The sequence below is a fragment of the Leptinotarsa decemlineata genome, unplaced genomic scaffold (genome assembly GCF_025532065.1).
Source record: "Leptinotarsa decemlineata unplaced genomic scaffold, Ldec_3_MD MMD2_tig00026330_RagTag_RagTag, whole genome shotgun sequence".
Taxonomy (NCBI): domain Eukaryota; kingdom Metazoa; phylum Arthropoda; class Insecta; order Coleoptera; family Chrysomelidae; genus Leptinotarsa; species Leptinotarsa decemlineata.
Genome location: NW_027412690.1, coordinates 9,099,755 through 9,124,262, shown reverse-complemented (window position 1 = coordinate 9,124,262; position 24,508 = coordinate 9,099,755). Strand labels below are relative to the sequence as shown.

General features: G+C 38.6%; 1 protein-coding gene and 1 pseudogene across 6 annotated transcripts in view; both read right to left on the bottom strand.

Moving 5' to 3' along the window:
* LOC111503217 (cubilin) overlaps positions 1–24,508 on the bottom strand; it is a 278,475-nt gene that overhangs the window by 211,699 nt on the left and 42,268 nt on the right. The window lies entirely within an intron of this gene.
* On the bottom strand, positions 5,980–7,558 carry LOC141485717 (ubiquitin carboxyl-terminal hydrolase 10-like; annotated as a pseudogene).

The following is a 24,508-nucleotide window of genomic DNA, read 5'->3' as shown; positions in this document are numbered from 1 at the left end:
GTTTATATGGAAGCAGCTGTTTCAGGAAGCTTTTTTCTTTCAGTTTGTGTCTAAAAGTTACTTCTTTGCATGATCTACACATCCATGTATAGAGTTACTTCCTACCTTTCTTTGGAAGATTCCCACATATTTTTCTGTATCAAGATGGAGTAGTAGAAAGCAAAAAACTTTTTTCCACAAAAATGTATAATTCATTTCACTAGCAATTTGTGCGACAAATTTTAACAAAACTACTGATGAAATACAGGTGCAATATTGAATTATAATCAATTATACTCAGTGGATACGTAGCTATGATTTGATTTTGATAGAAATAATTCTCAATTCTAAAAATAACTTATTTTATTCTTCTAAGAATATTCTTTTTCTTGAAAATACTCAGTTTAGCATTATTTCATTTCATGCTCCTTACAGGAAGCCCTCCAGATATGTGAGAATCCTTCACAATAACGTTTAAAGTCGAATTCATCGGAGAATGAAATGTGTGGCCTCAGTAAACGCCAATTTTCAAATTTGCATGGGTATTCAAAACTTTTCTAACCACATCCAATGAAATTGCGAAATGATCGTCATTTTATAGCAACTTAGTCTGAGGTTCCTCACTGACAAAGTATGGCAGGCCCCTAATCCTCTAAAACTTGGAAATCTCACCTTCGGCATCCGAAATTATAGTGCTCGCACCAACTAATGTCGTTCGTTTCCAACTTTTCCGCAAAGAACTCCGAAAATCTCCATCATCAAACAAGCATCTGGCGAAACGACTGGGCCGCTAAAACTCTTTTAAAAACTTCCCTGCAGCCCTTTGTATGACAGCGACATTGAAAGATTGCTTTTGTAATGAAAAAATTGACGACGGTCAGAAGACTAGATTGTCTTTCGATTGCATAATTAATACTCTTCTGATTCGGAAGCTTTTGTCAGCTGGGAAGAGCGAGATGCAGGTAATTTGGGATTTATCGGAATAATCGCGTTCAAATTAGGATTTCATTAAGTGGATTCAATTTGAAAAATCGAAGTTTGAGAGATAACGTAGTCACTGACAGGAAGGATTTATATTGAAGAAAATTGTGCGAGGAAAAATTGAAATGGTGGTTATACAGGGTGTTTTTTAAATGCAATATTATTGATTATTGTCTGAAAATGATGGAGCAATTGAAGGATAGGGAGCGTTTACGGAGTTGGATTTGGAAACTAAGTCTTTTGAGATAAAAAACTGAAATTACAAGGAAATAACATACAGGCTACAACCAGAAAATAAAAAATTGAAATATTAATAAAAGCTGAAAATTAAAAAATATTATTAACAAAAATGAAAAAATAAAAATTAAAAGATTTCAAACCAAGTCACGACGTTTCGATTGTTAGTATCCACAATCGTATTTGGGTGATAACTGGACTTATTCCTCCGAGATCTGACTATTTATAGGTCATTCGGGTGCTTTCACCTTTTACCTATCCCCTCTTTCCTCTTTTCGCTTCTTTGGTTTTATCGAGAGTTTGGCGAGAGTTGGTCGTTTTTAGTTTGATAAGAGGTTTCCATATGTTACGTATCTCTACGCTAGCTTGACTAAATGCTTTGTTGGACAACATATACGCGGCTTCCTTGAATTTTCTCCTAAACCAGTGTTCCTCTTTGTGGATGATTTCAGCTTGAGCCGACTTGATATTATGTTAATGAGTTCAAACATGCTCTGCTATTCCGGATTTGCTGGTTTCTCCTCGCTGTGTGTGTTTCTTGTGCTCAGCAATGCGAACTGTCAATGGCCTCTTAGTTTCACAGATGTATGATTCTCCGCACTCGCAGGGTATCCGGTATATGCAATTCTTGGAATCGCAGTCCCCTTCTGGTACCCCGGTTTTATTGAGGCTGCTACGGATAGATCTGAAGCAGGTCCTGATGTTATACTTGGACCCAATCCTTCTTATCCTTTCCGATAATCCTCTGATGTAGGGGAGTACAAGTACTGGTTGTGGCGGCTTCTCTTCCTTGTGGAGCTCTTGCTGTCTTCTAGCTAAAGCCTGTTCTACCATCAGTCTGGAGTAACCATTCCGTTGAAGTTCATTTTTGATGATGCCTATTTCTTTTTCGAGACCTTCCTTTGTATTACAGAGCTCGAAAGCACGGTCTAGTAGATTTGTGATGATTCCTCTCTTAGTCGATTAATGGTGGTTGGATTTCTGGTTCAGATACTGTCCTGTGTAAGTGGGTTTTCGATATACAGATGTTTCACATTTACTGTCGGTCCTCTTCACCAATACGTCTAAGAAAGGCAATTCGTTTTGGACTTCCTTCTCCATTGTGAAAATGATGGAAGGACTTACGTTGTTGATGTGCTTCAGGAAAATGTCTAGTTCTGCGTTGTATTCTGATAGTATATGAAAGCTCAGCGAAGAGAAGGTTCAACATACGTAATATATTAAAATATATTAGAGGAGACCAAAATCACTGTAGTTTGAAGACTCATTTCTAATGCTCGGGGTATCGTCGTCGGGGTATCGTCTTTTTCACAAATATGTTTGCATTCCCAACCCAAACATATTTGAAATGTTTATTCTCCGCAACTCCTTTGGTGCCATTGAATTTTACGGTTAACAATAATAAAAGGGCATTTGGTTACCAATTCAGAAATTTGTTCTCCTAGAACTTGGCGTTCCCCTCAATTTTACAGTCCACTCCTCAATTCTTCCTGAACATCTTGGAACCTAATTAGAAATCAATCATCTACTATATTTGCGTCTTACAAGTTCATTCAGTCAATCAATAATCACCCCAGTGGTACGGGATCCTAATTGAAATTAGGAGCTCCCTCGGATCCTGAATAAAACTCAGTACACCAGATGTTTCGGCTGCATAATCGTTAAATCTTTGTTTGAGTCTGACAAATACCTCAAAGCGTCTCAGCAGTCCCAATTTCGAATGCACTTCGCTCGTTATTTCGCTCGGGATGAAAAACTCAACATGGCACCATGAGTCGGAGTGTTCCTACCGGAATAACTACCGGAATAATGAATAGAGATGCAAAAATGAAGCATATCGTTACGCCATTACCTCGTTTATATTTCATATTTCCTTAATTTACTTTCTACAGCGCCCTCACGGAAAATTTGCGCGATTTTCACGTGGTTTTTACTTAGTACTTACCGGCCCCTTCTGACATTTTCAAGTGGAAAAGGGGTAATAGCTTGAAATGTGGCTGGAGATAATAGTCTGGAAGAATAGAAATGAGTTGGGTGTTATGTAAGGTAAGAGAATAGCCATAATAATAATGTCGATCAAAGAATTTAAACTTTTACAGCCGAAAATAACTATATGAAAGCTGACGTTTCGTCTACTACTGCTGTAGACATTATCAAAAGTGATGTGCTAACGGTCGCAGTAACCGAGTTGGTTCTCAAGTTGTTTTTCCAGTTGTTATGAATGCATTAACTATGATGCTGGTATTTGTCTCTGTTTTTGTATTATTATTAGTGAGCGTGGCTTGGTTTCTCCTAATTGGTTTTCCTCTTCTTTCTATTGGAATTATCCCTGTGAAACCAATATTTAGGCAACAAAAACTACCAGACAAAGTATAAACTCAGCTCAGGAACCCAGAGAACCTTTAGCAACACCCGGAGTATACCATATTCTCTGTAGCTGCGGGTCGGTCTACATTGGAACCACGGAAAGAAATGGAGTTACCCGTCTGTCTGGAACGCTCACTTGGAAAATGTGTTACACAAAGCCATACTGTCCATATAGACATGTCCAAGGATCTCTAGTGAAACTTGGGGTTTAGTTCCCAAACAAATCCATTGGATTTGTATGATGATCGTCAGACCAATGATCACTTATGGAGCAATTGCCTGGTGGTCGAAGGCTCTACATAAAACGGTCCAGGCGAAGCTCTCTGGCTTACAGAGACAGGCTTGTCTGGCTATCAGTGGTGCCATCAGTACCACACCGTCAGCGGTCACGAAGATCCTTCTAGATCTACCTCCTCTCCACATTTTTCTGGAGAAAGAGGCTAGATGGACTGCTTATAGACTTGTACATATTGCCAATTGCACAAATCAATTTAATGCAGAGTGCAACAGACTGTTGCTTGACATTGGAAGTCACAGCATTCTGGCAATGACCTCTGACTTTATGCCTCCAACTGTCAACTACGAACTGCCTTATAAAGTAGTGTTCTCGAGTATAAAGAACTGGATCCTCCGGTAGAAGAAGATATTAGGCGCAGATAGTTGTTGGTTCACTGATGGATCAAAAACACCTTCCAGTTCTGGTGTAGGTGTTTTCAGTCGTAGACACAGGACAGAGATATCAACCTGCCTAGGAACCTATGCGACTGCATTTCAAGCGGAAATTTACCCTATTGAATTGTGTGCGGAGAGATGGGAGTCATAGTTACGACCGCACCGGGGGGCCTGGGGGGTCGGTTATGCCCCCAGACGCACCCTGGCGTTGGATGCGATCGGGTGTGGAGGGGTGGATTTTCGGGAAATCCTTGCGGGTACCGCCCTTCACCCCACACCAACAGGATTTCGCAGGGCTTCCTCCCGCTCACCGAATCCGGAGTTGCCTTCTTACATCTACTTAGTGTGGCTAACCAAGAGACAGGACCATCGGCAGCGTTCGACCGAACGTTCGTACAAGTTAACTAAGCTCTTCTTTCGCCAGAGAGTGCTCGCGTCGCACACCTGCCCCCACCAATCATGCCAAATCAATTGGGAATATGGTCCCGGAAGTGGCCGGTCGGGGTCCTACGCTCGGATACTAGTAGCTCCGTCCAACCGGGGTCCGACACCTCAAGCGTCTGCCTTGGTACCCTCCAAGACTAGACTCGGATACTGGAGCCCGGAAGGACCGCGAGCCCCGACAACTCGAACGCTCGGATCCGTACAGAAGCAGGCGAGGATCACGGAACAGCATAAGCCGTCCAGTGCCTCGGTATGGGGCTGCAATGCACCCATGAATAGATTACCGCATCCCCGTATCCCTTTACCCGCTAGTGGAACCGCTGTCCCTAAGAGGCCAACGCCAGTTGGAGATGAGGCTCGCTAGCCTCCAGCCGCGAGCGGGCACTCACCTCCCCCCTAGAACTCATGTTAGGAAAGTTCCCTTTCCAACGTTTGATGAGTAACCGTCGAGGACTCTTTCGAGCATCCTCTACCACACATCATATGTCGAAGATGTCGCGCCCATTACCCGTGTAGGTGCGGGGTAGGGCGGTTCATCAACTTTTGGGTGTACGCCGTGTGGTCTGCACCGCATACCCTTACGTTACCCCGAGGGGCACTCATGTTAGGAAAGTTACCTTTCCAGCGTTGGATGAGTAACCGCCGAGGGCTCTTGCGAGACACCTCTCTCACACATCTAGCTTGAAACCGGCCAACGCCTGTTACCCGCAGACGCGGGATTGGGTGGTTGACCGATAACTTTACTGGGTGAGTGCCGTGTGGTCTGCACCGGGGGACTGTCAAACACCCATAAGAGAGAGAGACAGTGATCTCCCGCCAATCACCCCGATTTGAAGCGATTTGCTTCAATTTGAATTCGTAGAGAAAAATTAGTCAAAACATCAAAGAGTAATAAACTGAAAAGCGGAAAAAAAACAGAATGTGAAGAAAAATTAGCAGCAACAATATATAGAGTGAAAAATTCTCTATCGATCAGTATACAAGTATTTATTCAAGAGTCCCAGTCAAATCCCGATAATTTCATTCCCGAAGTGAATATTTTTAGTAATACATACTTTTGTTTCAACAAAACCACGATATACTTCATTGGTAAACCAATATCTATATTTTTGTTTCTTTTTTTTTTTTCATTTTTGTAGATATTTATTATAATTAGTTCCAACGGAATCAAATATACATATAACATTAAAAATTGAAGAATACCTATCACTAATGAAAGAATGAAATAATTCATTAAAACCAAAAAAAATATCAATTTGAATAAAAATTCAAACGAGAAATTTCGTAAAATTCCAGACGCTGAACTCTACGTAACTCTACGCAACCTTATTTAGATAGGAAAATATCGCTTTTCCTGTAGAACAGCAAATAAGGAACTCGCGTTCCCTGGGGTTTCAATACGTCTTCATTTTGCACGGTCTTGACCGAAGAATCGTCGTACCTAATCCAGCAATTGTAGCCGACGTGGAAGGCATCGGTCACGTAGTGTCCAATGTTGGCATTTTTGCCTTCATGGTAAACGACGGCGAATAGCTTGTATTGTCTCTCTGTTGGAGACTATGTTTCCGACGATATCAAAGTCGAATCAAACTCCAAGTCGAATTCAAAATCAAAAGCCTTGATAATCTTCGTGCAACGGTAGTTACTGTATTTGAAAAACTTCAGATGCAAAATAAGGATAACGGGAAGTTTGCAGAGCGTAATTTGTTCCCACGCTTCGACCTTCTCGTTTGTTTTCGACGAACTCACTCCCTCTAAAATGTTCTTAGAGACAAGTACCTTAAGCGCTTCTCTGACGGTCTTCACTTTCTCAATGTTGAGTGGCAGGGTGAGGAAAGGCTGGGTATTCTCAGTAATGTGGTCCACGTTGCGATGAATGCTCGACTTTAGTTGCCCCCCGAAGATGTCACTTATCGGTGTATTAGTGAAGTCGATCCTTCTGGTTGAATGTCCTTTATTTTTCGATTCTATTATGTTCCATAAATTATTTGAATCATTGCTCAAAGCAGAGTCAACGAGAGGTTTTTCATCTTTAATATAATTTTTAACCAACTCATTCAGCTCAAACATTTCATCATTGAGTTTATTCAAAAGAAAACCTAGAAACTCTTCTGCATCTTGTTGTCTACCATCGATCCAGTCAGTCCGCATGTTATGCAACATTTTATAAATCCAAGTCGGTCCGAATGGGATGCCAGTGTTGATTGAAACTTTTTGGCCATTCTTGGAATTTTTATCTACTCTCCCGTCTTTCGTCAAACAGTAGGAAGGTAGGTGAACAAACTGTTCCACAAAACGGCACATTCCAAATATAACCGGGGTAGATGACATTCTCTCGTTCGAAGAGATGTATTTACTCAGACTGTTTAGTAAGTTGTAGAGTGGTGGACATGCGATCAGGGCTTGCAAAATAGAGTTGACATAACAGTGATTGTTTTGATTGAGCAGACCCTTTGGCTGCAAGTTCACTGCCCTACCGTCGATCATATATGTAGATAGAAACATGCCCATCTTATAACAGTCTGGATCTACAAAATGGTGGGACCTTCTGGAGAGCTTGAAGGGGCATAAGGGAAAATTATCGTGGAACACATTTTCGGCATCCTGGTCAGTAGCGATTTCGTCAAAATTGTTGACGGGTTCAGACATAGGCGAATGATGGTGGTTCATCGTCGGGAAGATCATAGTGTGCGGGTTGTTGGCAAAAGGTGGAGATTCGGAAGTTTGTGGAATCACTGCAAAATTTTCATGGATTTGAACATTTTTTCTCTTCTGCATTTGTCCTTTTATGATGTTGAAACTGCTAGTGTTGAATTTGCCTGTTAAGTCCTCTTCTACAATTTTTTTACAACTGAAGTCTGATTTACTCTCATTAACATTTGGATAATTTTCAACACAAGAGGCTGGGGAAATATCCGTAGTATCATACCAGTTTAGTGGACTAAAGAAAATGTCATCAAGACTTTGAGAAGGAGAAATGGTGCCAAGGATTGATGCAACATTTCCTCTCTGAATTGCAATGCTGATTCGTTGTATAAGAAATGATCTTGCTCTAGAATCACCTGTTACCGTAATTAGTTTTTGACCTATATCTCTGAAAAAATCGGAAGCAAAGGAACCAAAGCTACCAAATGTTTCAATGGCAATTGGATAGAAAATATATCGATCTTCCAGACAAATGTATTTCCGCTGTTTCATTTTCTCAGCATATTCAGCGGCCCCACCAGATGATTGCGAAGTTGAATTGAGATGAGAGCGAGCCAAGGTATCAACACAGGTGAAGTCCCAAACCAAAGGTTTTCCATGTCTCCAAGGAATGAGAGACATTCCGTCAGGACGTTTTCCATCATCTCGGCTAATTCCAAGAGGTTCAATCACAGAAGGGATATTGGCTGTTGACAATGCTCGTTTAATTATGTCATTCACTGCATCATAATGTCGGGAAAAGCGACCTGCACTAAATTTACAACTGAGGCCATGAGTACCATTTTCATCAACAACGAAACCGCACCGACATTGGTGATTAACACAAATCAAACATCCTAAACGAATACCTATTGAAATTCTGAAACTTTCGTCGTCTAATAATGTTCCCAACGATGCAACGGGAAGTGCGTTGAGCCAGGCGCCAGATTCTTTCATATACTTTGTGCGCATGTTTTTGTTTCGGATATCCTCATAATCCAGACAAAAGCAAGAAAATTATTCAGAGGAGAAATTTAATCTATACGAAACCCAATTCTGGTTTGACCTAAAATCTCCGTGTTTTCGTAAACATTGCATTCAAGGTGAGTGCTTACTGCATTGTAGATTATTGGATTTTCTCAACACACGTATCTCAGTTCTACTTGGGAGTTTTGTAAATATCGTTCTCAAGGTTTTCAGTAAAATCCAAAATCTCATAAATATTTCTCATTGATGTTCTCATTCAGTGCACTCAAAAATGCAACTTTATATACTCAGGATGAATAACGACGACCACAGATTCTCAATCCAAGTTTCGTCCCCGATAAACCGTCATCAATTTCAATTTCTCATATACACCAGAAAACAGAATCACCCGGTATATGTTCACTGATGCCTCACGATTGTCATTCAATTCTTAAAATTCAAAATTTAATTCGGGTGAGCTCTGAAAAGGACAACTTTTTCCCGTATCCATTTGGAGACGAAAGGTTTGAAACCCAATTATTGTAATGCTTGGAAATCCATAGATTCAATAATTCCAAATATTTACTGAATGACCAGATAGAAAAGAATGAATGATTCACTTGGTATGTAAACTCAAATAATATTATTATAGAAAAATGAAAAATCGTTTGAACAAAAATTTTCTGAGGAATAACAAAATTTTGTTACAATTCACGATATGGCGAAGGAAAAACTAGTAAAAAGTGGTGGAAGGTGATATTCTTTCACCATTTTATAGTATACCTCGCGAGGGTCGGCAAAATCGATAATTTATCTAGATTTTTTTGTGTTCTCATTCCTAACGAAATTTCCTAGTAGTATGAAGATGTCGATATCTCTATTAATCTAACGGACCACTATTATAATTTTCATGCAGTCATTGTTCACTGTAGTTCTGGCATTCAATCTGGTCATTATTACGCCTTGGTCAGAAACGAAACGAACTGGTTTAAGTTTGACGATAGTCGTGTTACTAAGTGACACGACAGGAAGAAATGTTTTATGAGAGAGACGACATTTGCAGATCAAGATCTTCAGATGATGTGGTGCTGCAGGTTTTTCCGGGTTCTCCTGGAGCTGACAAAGCAAATGCGCCACTGGAATCAATGAAGTCGCCCCGGAGCGCCAATATATTTTTGTTGTTGTTTGTATTTTGGAAGGGTTAATACATATTCCACTTTTCCTCATCAAATTTTGGAACATATCCATTCGAATCAGTTTGTTTAATTTGTTTCTTGATGTTTAAATTGATAGAGTAATGGGTATACTCAAAATCATAAACTATTTATTAAAAATATAATGGAAATTATCAACTCTGTCAGTGTTATTTCCGTTTTTTCGAGTGACTATTCTGATTATTCCACTGATCTTGGTATGTAGCTCACTTTCCAGAAAGGTGTATTATCTTTCAATTGAAGTATTTATTTTTATTTGAACTTAAACCAAAGCATTCCCAAATCTTCAGACCAAATTTTGAATCGACCACTAATTTAACGAGAAGGATTGATTGAAAGCAAAATCAAGTCAATAAACTATTCTAAATTAAGTACTTTCATGATAGACATATCGACATCTTCATACTATCAGAAAATTTTGTCAGGAATGAGAAAACACTAAAAATTTACAAATGAATTATCAATTTCGCCGACCTTACCGGTATACTATAAAATGGTGGAAGAAAATCATATTTCACAAATTTTTATTTGTTGTTCCTTCGCCGTATTTTGAATTGTGACCGTCGTATTTTGACATGTTTCTAATTAAATTTATTTCGTCAATTTGATTGTTCCTTCGCCATATTTTGAGTCGATGCCTTCGCCATATTTTTGCATGTTTTGAAAGTTTGCAACTGAGTTATTGTTACAAGTTAATTTTTTTTGTTTTTGGAATTGAAAAAAATTATTTTCCAGAAGGGTAACCAACCATTGAAGGAAAACTTTCATTTTTTCAATTAATTTTTATTCAATTTGTAGGTTAAAGTAATGAAAACTACGAGTAACTGAATAATTGCACTCTTTTATACTTCAAATGATTCTCCTATATTGATTCAGCTTTGTTTATCCAGAATGTGGATGATTATACAATGGAAAAACAGTTCAAAATGGTGCATTTCCATCACTTCATGTATATGATAACCCCACTCCCATTTTTATAACAAACTTTGTTGACAATTTTCATATATGTAGATTCCCCAAACATTTTCTCAATATGTTCAGATTTCATTTTTCTCTAACCCAGGGGTCTTCAAATTACGGCCCGCGGGCCAAATCTGGCCCGCCAGTGTCATCAATTCGGCCCGCGACAGCCAATGATTACCTAATTGTTGTTACTATTGCTGTGATAAGTTGAAAAAGAAAACACAGAATGATAATTACTCGGTTTTATCCACTTGCAAGGTAAAACTTAACGACAGAAATGATGACAAAGAAAACTTAACCTAAGTATCTAAGTTTAAGCATATTAATAACTAACAAATAATTGAAATGAATCACAGTAAAACAAAAACACTAATGAGATTTATGTAATTGTGATTTTCCACCGACAATACTTTGTAGTAGTGGATCAATTTTACTTGTACCAATTATCAAAAGAGATTTAAGATGCTCATCGGTTAATTGAGATCTGTAAACATTCTTTGTGTACTTCATCTTGGAAAACGTTTTCTCACACAAGTAAGTAGTACCAAAAACAGAAAACAACCCACGAGCAAATTTATGCTCCAGCGGAATTGTTCCAGCGGAAGACTCTTATAAAATTCCAACAAATATGAATTTTGATATTTGTTCTTAAGCATATCACTGTACCGTAAATCAATAATTTCCATTTGGACTTCCGGAGCCAGGGTTTCAATGTCAGAATCAAAAGGATTTTGAAAAAGCTTAATTTCATTCGCAATGACATCAAAATCTGAAAAACGAGTATCAAAATTTATTTTCAAAGCACTCAAAGTTTCGATTGCAAAATTGACGGAAAATTCAGTCTCTGTAGTGTGGCTGAATATTTCATATGTTTCAAAATGTGTGAAGAAACATTTTTTACGTAATTGCGATTGAAATAGTATTATTTTCTGCCTGAAGGATTTTATATTGGTGTATAAATCAGGGAGAAGCTGATTTTCTCCTTGCAATCTCAAATTCAGTTCGTTCATATGATTTGTCAAATCAACATAGAAGGCTAACTTCCACATCCATTCACTATTTTTTAAATCGGCAAAAGGGTGCTGCTTCTAATTTAAAAAAATTTCGATCTCTGCTCGAAGTTCAAAAAAGCGCTTAAGGACTTTTCCGCAACTAAGCCAGCGTACGGCAGTATGATATGGTTGGCTTTCTCCAATATGTTGAATAAACTCGCGGTATTGTCGGTGATTCAGCCCAGTGGATCTTATGAAGTTAACAACTGATATGACAGGTTTTAGAACTTCAGACATATCCAAACGTTTTCCGCACAAGGACTGTTGATGAATGATACAATGTAAGACTAATGTTTTTGAACCACCATCATTTTCTACAGCCTTTGACACAAGTGCAACCATACTCCTTTATTTTTACCATACATATTTTTGCCTCCATCAGTTGTTATATATTTCAAATATCTCGATCGAAGGTTCTTTTTATCAATGGCATTTTCAACTCCCTTAAAAATATCTGCCCCAGTTGTCGTGTCGTGAATACTATCAATATCAAGAAGTTCTTCATACACTTCATAGCTTTTATCTACTCCGCGAATAAAAATAAACACCTGAGCAGTATCTGACACATCCGTTGACTCATTCAATGCTAGAGAAAACCACTCATGACGTCCATTTTTGTCAGACAGTTGGGATGATATATTTTCTGCGATGTCTTGCACCCTCCGAGCCACGGTGTTTGCTGACAAACTGACACTTTTAAATAAATTTACCTTTTGGGGGCATATTTCTTCGGCTACTACAATGAAGCATTCTTTTATCATTTCTCCATCGGTGAATGGTTTGCCACGTTTTCCGATTTCAAGAGCCACACGAAAGCTGGCGCGAGTTGCAGACTCTTGTTCAGTATTCGGTTTGTTAAACAAAGATTGCTGCGATTTGAGTCCGCGTTTCAAAGCTTCAAATTTTTTTTTCCACAAACTTCCTGTATACTTGGAGTAACTTTGAAGATGTTTCGATTCATAGTGTCGTTCAATGTTATAGTCTTTGAGAACAGCTATGGTTTCATTACAAATTAAACATAGCGCCTCATTACTGGACTCAATCGCAAAATGCTGAAAGTTCCATTTTTCTTGGAACGTTCTGCATTCACTGTCGATTTTTCGCTTCTTTTCCATACTAACAAATCACACATAAAAACAATAAGTCAAATCAAAATACTTTTATTGACGAGTGTTACTTTATTTCACAATAGACAGTTTCACTTCCTTCGCCTTTCCTACGCAGACTAACTCGCAATTGCGCCGCTAGCCTTTTTATATGCAATCATTACTGACATCTCGAGGTGATCGGAATACACTAGCTAGAACCAGAAATTTTTCGAACCAACGCGGTAATTCCAAATATTTAATTACGCCTAATGCCAACTAGCGGGTAGCTGAAAAAGATAGTACATAGTACCACTACTCGCCACTAGGTGTCGTTAAGTGTCACAATACACAATAATAATTGAAATGCAAAAAAGCGTAAGTTTGCTTAGGTCACACACTTTGAGACTATCCTAGTCTAGAAATATAGGTAAGGGTAGAAATTGGCCCTTGGAACAAACTGAAAAAATCATTATGGCCCGAAGGCTTGGAGACCCCTGCTCTAACCCATAGTCACCCTGTGTATTTCTGTCGTTGAAATATCTTCTTCCAATAAGTGAGACATTTGAACACTATCAATTTACATATTCAAAAATTTGTCAATTGACATATTTAAAGAGTGTCAATTAACAGATTTAAAATTTTGTCAATTGACATATTTAATATGACATAATTGACAGATTCGAGAATTGCCAGTTTACAGAATACCTGGCACATTGAAAAAGTTTCATTTACTGTTTTTACTTCCTATTGTGTACAAAATCATGTTGAATTTGTTAATTTTCAAATGTATTGCAAAAGTATGTTGAATCTCTTCAATTTCAAACCTGTGAATATGTAAAATTCAACTTATGCATCAGCATCGAAATGATTTACTTGATCTTCCATTGCTCATTTTATACATATCAACCAGTTACAATCGATCCACCAACAGATTGGTAATGGATTTAACTTCATCCTCCAGAAGTACATCCGAACCAATTTCGGAGGCTGTCACCCAGAGAAAATTCCGTATATATTCATTATGTATGAAGAATTTCCTTTCAGAGCGACGGAAAGGCACACAGTAAAAAAATAAGTAAAAAGTTCAAACGAAAGAGTATACGGTTTTTTTCTTTCATTTTCTCGTGATATTGATGTTGAATGGATGTAGACCATATCTCCACTCTTGATACTCACGTCAATATGTTTTTCTTCCATTTCGACTGTGTCCTGCTCTGGCAGTAATGGATATGAGATGAAACGGGCATCAAAAAACACGTCGCCTTTTGATCTTCTCTCAGAAGTCGAAAAAGGTTACCTATATAGTGATTTATAAAATTAGAGTTTCTGCGGAAAAGAAGATGAAAATCATCTAACGTAAAAAATTATGAACGATCTCATACATCTCCAGTGGAAGATGGGTGTACACGGTGGATAAACGGAAATGAATCAGCCTGTATAAGAAACTGCATCAGGTTTGTGACTTCCTAAGTTTCACCACCCCAAGCTCACCACCAAGCATGGAAAAATATCTTCATATTGGGCGAAGGAGCGTTTCTTCTTGGTAACCGTGTTCCGTGTTAGGAATCACACGTTAAAAGGTAAGACCTCGTTAATCCTTAGCTCGCACAAGTTTCGACTTCTGAGGGTTGTCGTTCGTAGGGGTGCGACAGCTGGTTAACGGAAAAACAGATTTTAAAACAGAACTCACTTTACCTAACTCTGTCTTCTACTATCTTCTACCACCTCTTTCACAACTTATGTTTTTCATTCAGCTCATCAGCGTAACCTTAGAATGCTCTTTTTCATTTTTAGGTCTAGGGTCGCATTCTACAAGATATCCATTTTTCTCCTTTCTGGTCTTGAAAATCACTTCGAAACAGAACTGTGTAATAACTGCCATTGCGATAGTAACATAAAATATTATTTTATTCATAAAGATCGAGGTCGGTCACATGGTTTTTCGTATCGATAGTTTTCCACCAAATTAAGCGTTGATTTCAATTTATGGCTGTTGAACTTTGGCGGCATCATGAAGGATATGTTACGTTCAGGCTAGACTAAACAAACGTATCCTGTAGATGAGTTGTAATACTGGAAACGCGACAATGCAAGCTACAAGTTTTTGTAATTAGCTTCGTTGACATGATGTCTGACCATATTTGAATAGGCGGGCCCGAAAATTCATTTGAAATAAAAACCGACCAATGACTTTGATTAAAAGAATATATAGGTCTTGAGGAGGAAGGGTTATGAAAGGAAGGGTTATTTTGACGCCTCAACAAGTGTTTAGACGATCACCAAGTGATCTTCCTCCTGGAGATGATCACTTGGTGGTCGAAACACGTATCGAGGTATCGAGGTTTTTTCTGACCCCCATGTTGGATTAGATTGAAAGGATGTCAATTTAATTTTGTAGTATTTGTCTTATTTGTTGTTGTGTCTTGGGAACAATATAAGAAGGGTAATAAATTACACCACACCCCTTTTCCCATGCGCAAATATTATAGCATTAGTACACACGGGTTTAAAGCTGAAAAATAGTATAGCGATCAGGCAAGTTCAAATAATCACTTCAGAATTTCCGACAAGCTTGAATAATGTAATTGCGGTTTTCGTGTAAGTTGTGAGCGAATATATATTATTTCAGAAGTTGATAACGAGATAACTCTTGTTTTTGAGAATCGGCTGTTATAGACGTGATTTATTGTTGAACTTTGAATTTACTCTCATGTTATATTTCTTCACGGTTATTTGTTTTTGTAATACAAGCATAATCTGAAGTTTTTTTTGTTTTTGATGGCTCATTAATTGAGCAAGTTCCGCACCATTTCAGGATATTTGAAAGATTTTTAGCCGAAAGTAAAAGTCTCCTTCCTCACTCAGGAGTAGAACTAAGAAGGGAAAACCATCTCAAAAAGGTACACGGTGTAGTTAGGTTTCAAAAAAACCGGCTTTCGTGCGATCGGCACGAACCCTACAGCTTTTTCGGACCTGCCTTGATATTCAAAATTTGATGTGGAGAAATCCGCATCTGGTGACAGCCGCTGCTAAATTAATTTCAAAATAATAAATCAACCAGAAAGGAGCTTATATTACACCGGAGATGATCGCTCCGGTTTCATTACAACTGAGAGGGGAAACTGTTTTAAAATCCGTTCGTATTGGAGGATCTGGTAGGAAATAGTAAAAGTCTCATAATGGCGGACGTTCGAATCACCAGAAAGGGGTCTCGTTGACAAAATTTAATGGGATTTCTACTCAAACACAGATCTGAGCGTACTCGTGAAACTAATGTTAGTTGCTAAAGGTAGCTTTTGATTGCAAATCCGCTCCAACCAATCTAAATTTAAATGTGCAGGATAAACAACGCCTCTCTAAGCCCTCGCTTGCGACGTGAGTCGAGAATAGTGAGAAACTGTTACCTTCGAGTGTACCTAACGCAAATTTGATGTCAACACGGTAATCATGGTGGTAATGGTGTTCTATAGTTCGGTGCATTTACATTCCCATTTGCATGTATTAAATTCCGTTGCAGTTAGGAGATCAAATTAATATCTTATTCCGTGCTCTGTCTGGAAATTGCTCGTGGAGACAGGGTCTCTGAAAATACGAAAATTGGTGCAATAAAAGTATATGCGCAAAAATGTGGCCATCATTCGTGAGAGTGATAATTGTAGAAGCTAGCATCAATGCCCATTTTTCGCAGGTAGAATAGAATAATAATAAACTTCATTTCATAATTCATATCATTGTTACAGGTTAAATAATCCTGTACATAAATTACCCAAGCATAAATGCTTGAAGTGCATATTTCTGCACGAGGAAAGGTAATATATTTTTTTTAAAGTTTGGATGTTGAGAGAGGTGCAAACCGATCGTGTCTAGGGATTTGAAAAATTGTAATTTTTTTCGTTTTTTTTTTATTCTTATATTCTTTATTAATAGGTATATTCTGTTTTCATTTGGTATTCGAAGGAACTGAGTTTGTATATTTTTTTATTTGAAGTGGTGGTTTGGACCTTCATAAAAGAGGCTGTATTGTATTCCATCGATTGGTTCGTAATACATCGGACTGGAATAGTTTTCTTAGAATTTATAGTTGGATTTTTTTATGCATATATAGCAAGCACTGGTGCATATGTAGTTTTTCAATGTTAAAAATGTCGAGGTCTTCGTGAAACATATCAGTGGAGAATCGATTTTTTAATCAATTTTCAGTATACATTTCTGAGTGGTTTTCAAATTTTGTAATGCATTATCATGTGATTTTTCTCATATTACTTTACAGCATCTAAATAATGGTTCAATTGAAGATGATATATATAAGTTCTAGGTTTCGATTATCTAAAATGTTACTGGGTATGTAAAATTTTTAAATTAATTGCCTAGCTTTGCCTAGCATATTTCGCATGCCCGTTCCATTTTAGGTGTCGATCGACAATAACGCCAAGATATTTCATTTTTATGGTTTTTTGAATTGATAGACAGTTGCACTTTGGTTGAGAGCATGTTTTGTTATGAAGCATTATACTATTTTTGTTTGGTTGTTTGTCGACATTTGTAGAAAATGTTATGAATTGACTTTCAGACGTATTCAGAGACAACTAGTCATAATTTAGCCATTGTGAGGTTTTTATAAGAACCTTTTCAGCTTTATTGATTATATTATCCCAGTTTTTAAAGTAAACAAAATTGCTAATACTAAAAAAGTTATAGTTATAGGCCCAAAAAATCCAAAAACTCTTACATTCAAACAAGTCCAGAGGTTTATAAATGAGGCGCCAGATAAAAAATATTTGATGATGAATTTGATACTATTTCCGGAATATATGGAGCCTGCCGGAGTGACGAGCTGTGCCATTTATTACAAAAAGAGATTGTTCGAATTTCAAATACAAAAAAGAAAATAGGTGGTTATTTTTGCATTGTTGGAGAAAACATTAACTATTTTAATAAATACGTTGCATCACGCCCTTCTGTTATCAATCATCAACGTTATTTTCTGAAATACTCAAATTATAAATGCAGTACCAGCCTAGTTGGTATAAACACATTTGGAAAAATGCCCTCTACTATTGCTGAGTTTCTGAACCTCCCGGAACCAAAGGAATATACAGGTAACTGTTTCAGAAGGTCTTCTGCTTCTTTGCTAGCAGAATTAGGATCAAATATAACGGATATTAAGAACCACGGAGGATGTAAGTCTTCGACAGTAGCTAAGGGTTATATCGATCAATTTATTTCTTATAAAAAGCTATTACTGATAGAATAATCCCAACAGCTAGCTCCAGCGTTACAGTGTCATCCTCTCCACTTCAAGATTTGAATCTTATTGCCCATGAAATTGTCAACTCAGCTATTCAACATCGTAAGGTATTAATATCAGCAGTTGTTCTAATTGTACTTTTCATATTAATGTTGATAAATAATAATAATAATGTAATTAATGTATATAATACATTTGTAACAGAATTTAATTGTATCTATATCTATTGTTCATAATAAAACTTCCTTGAAAATTGAATAATTATGTTCTGTTTTTGGTATTTGGTAGAGAAAAATCATGTTAAAAACACTCTTAACACTAGTGTTAAAAATATTTTTAACACGCAAACGTTATCTTTTAATACCTTTGACAACCATCAAAAATGTCACTTTCAATGACAGTTGTACAAAAAATTACTTTGTCTATCCCTATGCACATTATCCATGTGCAATAAAATATATCATAGCCTCTTAGGTTATGGAAAAAAATAACAAACTCTGTATGGAACGTCTCCACAAATATTTTCATGTCATACTGTCCTAAAATCAACATCTTTTTTCAAAAATTGAACCTACATACTGAATTATCAGTTTAATAAGTAGAGATTAGGCCCCTTCTCTAATAAAACATTGCAGAATCGGAGGCATGTGTTCCAGAATCGACAGTGACGTTGCGTTCAAAGTCATCATCCGACATGCGGAACACATACTGCTCATTCGGTAGGATTTGTCTATCGTTGTTATTCCTTATCTCTTTGGCCTTAATGGGAGTGATTGCCATGAATCCGCGATCGCATCAGGGGCTCTATCTGGGATCAGTGGCGTAAGAGACAACATTTGGGATAAACAGTATAAAAATGTACTCGTATATTAATATTACTGTCATTTCTTTTTCTTCATAGAATATGATATTGTATGCCTTTAGAATATTTAAAATTGTTACTCATGACCTCAGTTCATTCTTAATCGCAATGTTTGGTACCCAAGAAATGTGACAACTTTACAATATCGTTGACTATTTTAATAAATACGTTGCATTACGCCCTTTTGTTATCAATCATCAACGTTTCTTTCTCTGAAATATTCAAATTATAAAGGCAGTGCCAACTCAGCTGGTATGAACACGTTTGGGAAAATTCCCTCTACCATTGCTGAGTTTCTGAAATTCCCGGAACAAAAGGAATATACAGGTAACTGTTTCACAAGGTCTTCTGCTTCTTTGCTAGCAGAATCAGGAGCAAATATAACGGATATTAAGAAGCACGGAGAATGGAAGTCTAGAACAGTAGCTGAGGCTTATATCGATTAATGTCCATGAAATTGTCAACTCAGCTAGTTCAAATATATTACAAGGCTCTTCAACATCACAAGATATCAATATCAGCAGTTGTTTTAATTGTACATTTCATATTAATATTCATAAAAAATGATAATAATGTAATCAATATATATAATATATAAATCAAAAAGAGAAAATTCATGGACAGAACACTCAAACAAGGGCAAACCGCGGACACGTGTTTCTGGCTATTGGCCTCATCAGCGCGGTGCAGCCAATTGCAAAGATTGACAACAACTGGTTACCAAAAATGAAAAACATCACATATGCACGGTGTCACCAACAGGAGCTAACCGCACACTTATGGTTTCAATTAGAAGACCTAGAATTTCCAGGCATCATCTAACATCACCACGTAGGCAGCTATAGCTACCTGCGTGACTTCCGGGTCCAGGATATAAATACAGAGATATAAATATTAACGAGTGTGTATAATATAAATCAAAAAGAGAAAATTCGTGGACAGAACAAGAAACAAGCGAAACATAAGCGGAAACCACCTAATGGTGTGACACCATTAGGTGGTTTGCCAAGTTTTTATGTTAGTGTTGGTTTGACCAATCAACCGACAACTGCAGTAGCAGAAATTTGGGAAGCTAACCTGAAATGCCATCGGAAAACGAATCCACATGTTTCTAGAAATGACATGAAATCTAGAAAGGTTAATGTTTCGCTTGCATTTACGCAGCTATTTTTATCAAGTAGGTACTTTCTTGGTTTTTCTCATTTTGTCTTCAATCGAGGACCGCCTGCCCGGTACTGACGATGCCCAATAGGCTGAAACAGCTGTCTACCGGTGGCTCTTAAATTGAAATCAATATGGGAATGATCAAAAAGTGCTCATCTATTTATTTTTTTATTTTCATGGAATTATTTTCCAGCAGCTTGACTGCATTAACCTTTCTAGATTATATTAAAATTTTTATAGCTATATATCAAATTATATATATTAAAAAAAAATTGAAAATTGAATAAATATGTTCTGTTTATTGCTATTTCAATAATTTCGGTAGGAGTTTCACCAATCAGGATCAAGCAAAAAAATTGTTCGTCGACTTCATAGAATCCCGAGCATACAATTTTCATGCTGACGGAATTATTCGACTTGTGTTCCGTTACCTTCTAGCGAAAGGACTATTCGCCATGTGAAAACTAGTTCAGTAAACGATCGACCAACACTCACACGTCGACAAAACGTTAGACCTGTCGGAAACATCTCCACTGTCTGTGAGAGTATGCAGAAGAATCCTAGGTAGTCGATTTCACGTCATTCACAAGAACTCGGCCTTTCTCAGACCACAACTTGACGAATTTTGCGTCGTGACTTGGGACTTCACCCATACAAAATTCAACTGACCCAGGAACTGAAGGTAAACGACCATAGATAACGACGTGTGTTCGCTGAATGAGCTCTGGATCAATTGGCAACTAACCCTAAATGGGTACGTGAATAAACAAGATTATCGAATTTGAAAACAAACCAATTCGCATAAGAACGCGAAAAAGTCTCTGTTTGGTGTGGATTTTAGGCTGGTGGCCACGTCGGTTCATATTTCTTTGAGAAACCAAGTTAGCATCACCAGGAGATAATGAAGACTTCCACAATCTGAATCTAAATCACTTTGTTCACCCCATGTATTCATATAATTCATATATTTTCACTGTGAATAAAGTTGAAATAATTTTTTTTTCACCGAAGTATGCGCTGGTTAGGCCCTATCCCCCGAAGCCCCGATACAATCGGACGTGCGCGCTAGTATTATCAAATCCGAAATCATGTGCCCTCAGCAAGCGAAGTGAGCCAAGAATGACAGCCTTCTGCATCTGTCCGGCTAAGATTTCTGCCTTAGTGCGGCAAGCCATTATGATTTTAAGATTCTAAAGTAGAGAGAGCATCATTCCACCAAGGACTCCAATAATCAGGACAACCATCTTGACAGAGAGGACTGGATAGAGTCTGTGGAGTTCGAAAAGAAAAATCTCAATATTTAATCCGTTTCTCCTCCTCTTTTCGGACGATATTCGTCTCGCTAGGAGCTGAAAACTCCATGACAAATATGGTCTTGCTCTGGTGGTCGAGAAGTACTATATCAGGCTTATTAGCTTCCAATAGTTCCAATAAATTCGGCACTTCTCGTTCCCCACAACGGACTCAATATCCCCAGGAGCGTAGGACAACACTGGTGTCTCGTCAATACCTTTAGAGTGCCGTAGATGGTAATATAACACTCTAAGGGCCGCGTTATTTCGATGAATATAGGTCGAGACCGCATACGCTGGACATGCTGATAGCAAGTGCATTAGGGTCTCGGGCGCCTAGCGGCAGCCCCTGCACCTAATGTCAGGAACCTCTACACCACCACGCGCTTGCGCTAGACTAAGGTGTTGAAGACACCATCCTGGTAAGCCATGATGAACGTCTCAGTTTCCAACTTCAGCCCACTCGACCTGAGAAAAGCGAACGTCAGGCGCTTTGATAAGCCAAGATCTCCAATGTTATTGAAGAAGACCCCATGAATGGGCTTAGCCTTGTGTGCCCGCAGAAGTAAGGTGATCTCTGCGGCTTTTATCTGAGCTTTTTGCTGAATGAGTTCCAACCCAGTGAAAGAGTTGTGGTCACCTCGTTCAGAGTCGAAAACTATACCGAGTTCATCAGCTTCTCGAGCAGTTGCTCTGAAGAGAAATGCTCCAATTCCTGCTCTCTCATGGTCACGAACTATGCAGAGAAGGGGATCCGAACTCCTGACGACTTTACAGGCTGTATCCAGTACCATTCTGTCATGCAGACACTCCAAACTCAAAAGTCCACGGACTCCCTGTTGGCGGGGGAAGTACAACGGTGGAACGGACGATTTAGGATGCAAACTCTTATAGAGATGCATCATTTTTCTGGTCTTCACGTCGAGTTGATACAGCTCCTCTCGAGTCCACTTCACTACTCCAAACAAGTAGAGTATGGCAAGCATATTTGTTGCAGCAACTTTCTTCTTTCCAGACAGTTCCGATGACCAGATCTGTCGAAGTGTGTGCTGATACTTGCCACGCGGGTAGTTTTTCACTGCTGTCACCTCTTGTGAATGGTGTTGTTCCACCCCGAGGTAAGTATACGTCTCTCTGGCACCCAGATGGTGTAGGATTCTTCCATCTACGAGCTGCAGATCGTCTCCGTAGTCCCTGCATCGTCCTGTTTTGAGATGGACCATTGCACATTTGTGTATCCCGAATTTCATACCGATAGCATGCGTGTACTCTTCCACCACCCTCAAGGACTGATGATTTTTTTTTCCACCGAAGTGTGCGCTGGTCAGGCCCTATCCCTCGAAGCCCGAATATAGTCGGGAGGGCACGCCAGCATTATCAACCAATGACCACTCCCCACACCGTGGAGTAAGTGATCATTGGGTCCGAGAATCATGTGCCTTGAGCAAGCGCAGTGAGCCAAGACAGCCTTCTGCATCTGTGCGGCTAAGATTTCTGCCTTAGTGCGGCAAGCCGGTATGATTTTAAGATTCGAGAGTAGAGAGGACATCATTTCACCAAGGACTCCAATAATCAGAACAACCATCTTGACAAAATGATCTGGATAGAGTCTGCGGAGTTCGAAGAGACTGTTTTCTGACGATATTCGTCTCGACAGGAGCTGAAAACTCCACGACAAATATCGTTTTGCTCTGGTGGTCGAGAAGGACTATTAGTCTATTAGCTTGTATGAACCTGAGGGTGGGGAACGAATAGTTCCAATAAATTCAGCCCTTCTCGTTCCCCACAACGGATTCAATATCTTCCGGAGCGTAGGGCAATACCGGTGTCTCGTCAATACCGTAAGAGTGCCGTAGATGGTAATATAACACTCATAGGGCCGCGTTGTGTCGATGTAAATAGGCCGACACCGCATATCCTGGACATGCTGATAGCAGGTGCATTACGGTCTCGGGCGCCTCGCGGCAGGACCTGCACCTTGTGTCAGGAACCTCTATACCCATCACGCGACTGCGGTAGACTAAGGTGTTGAAGACACCATCCTGGCAAGCCATGATGAACCCCTCAGTTTCCGACTTCAGCCCACTCGACCTTAGAAAAGCGAACGTCAGGCGCTTTGATAAGCCAAGGTCTCCAATGTTATTGAAGAAGACTCCATGAATTGGCTTAGCCTTGTGTCTCCGCAGAAGTAAGGTGCTCTCTGCGGCTTTTATCTGAGCTTTTTGCTGAATGGGTTCCAACTCGGTGACAGAGTTGTGGTCACCTCGTTCCGAATTGAAAACTATACCGAGTTCATCAGCTGCTCGGGCAGCTGCCCTAAAGAGAAATGCTCCAATTCCTGTTCTCTCATGGTCACGGACCATGCAGAGAAGGGGATCCGAACTCCTGACTTTATTATTATTATCATTATCTTTATCATCTGATGCTGCTGAATCACTCAGCGAAATGTACTTCAAAAATCCTTCTGAAACAAATAATTCTGAAACATTGATGAACAAAATAGTTTTACTGTGATGAGTTTCCAGAAGAGATGCAAATCTAGGTGAGTTGAAATCATCAGCCATCATAATTGTATAGTAATAAAGAATATGTAATTAATTCAAAGCATCCCAGAACCTCAATTTCATTCAAGGTTTATGAAGAATGTCAATTTCACTATTACAATATCAGCTGGGGAAGATATTGGGAAATGATAGTTCGAAAAATCAACCTATGTTGGTATAATATCTGTTTCTGTTTAAAATCTGTCGTTTCGTTATTTCCAGTGAAAACACGCTCAATGAATACCTATCAAAATCAAAGGATTGTTTAGAATTAACGGTAAGTTAGTGAAGTTAGTGAAGATATATGATTTAATCGGCTGATACTTGATGAAAATCCATAACTAACGTATTCTAAAAACACTTTATTGTGTGATTTATTGTGACAGTTTTACAAAAGCGTTTTTGTAGTGAAAAATCACACAATAAAGTGTTTTTAGAATACGTAAGTGAGTGAAGAAATGTCATTTCAATTCACTTCTGATCCAATATTTTATAAACGAAAAACATGAAAAACATTACCTACCCGCCCCAACCCCATGTCAATGGAAAGTAGTATATCTATAAGCGAGTCAGGATTCGCTTCCCTTGAATATTGAGGTCACATAGAAAATATCGAGGATTATGCTCTCCAACTAGAATTTGTTAGTGTTCGAAATGAAGACGCGGATACTTTACTAAACGAGATTGCTTCAAAAGCCCGCAATTTGCGGGAGGACTAGAGAAACGGTATCGTTTAGAACAATTCGAATGG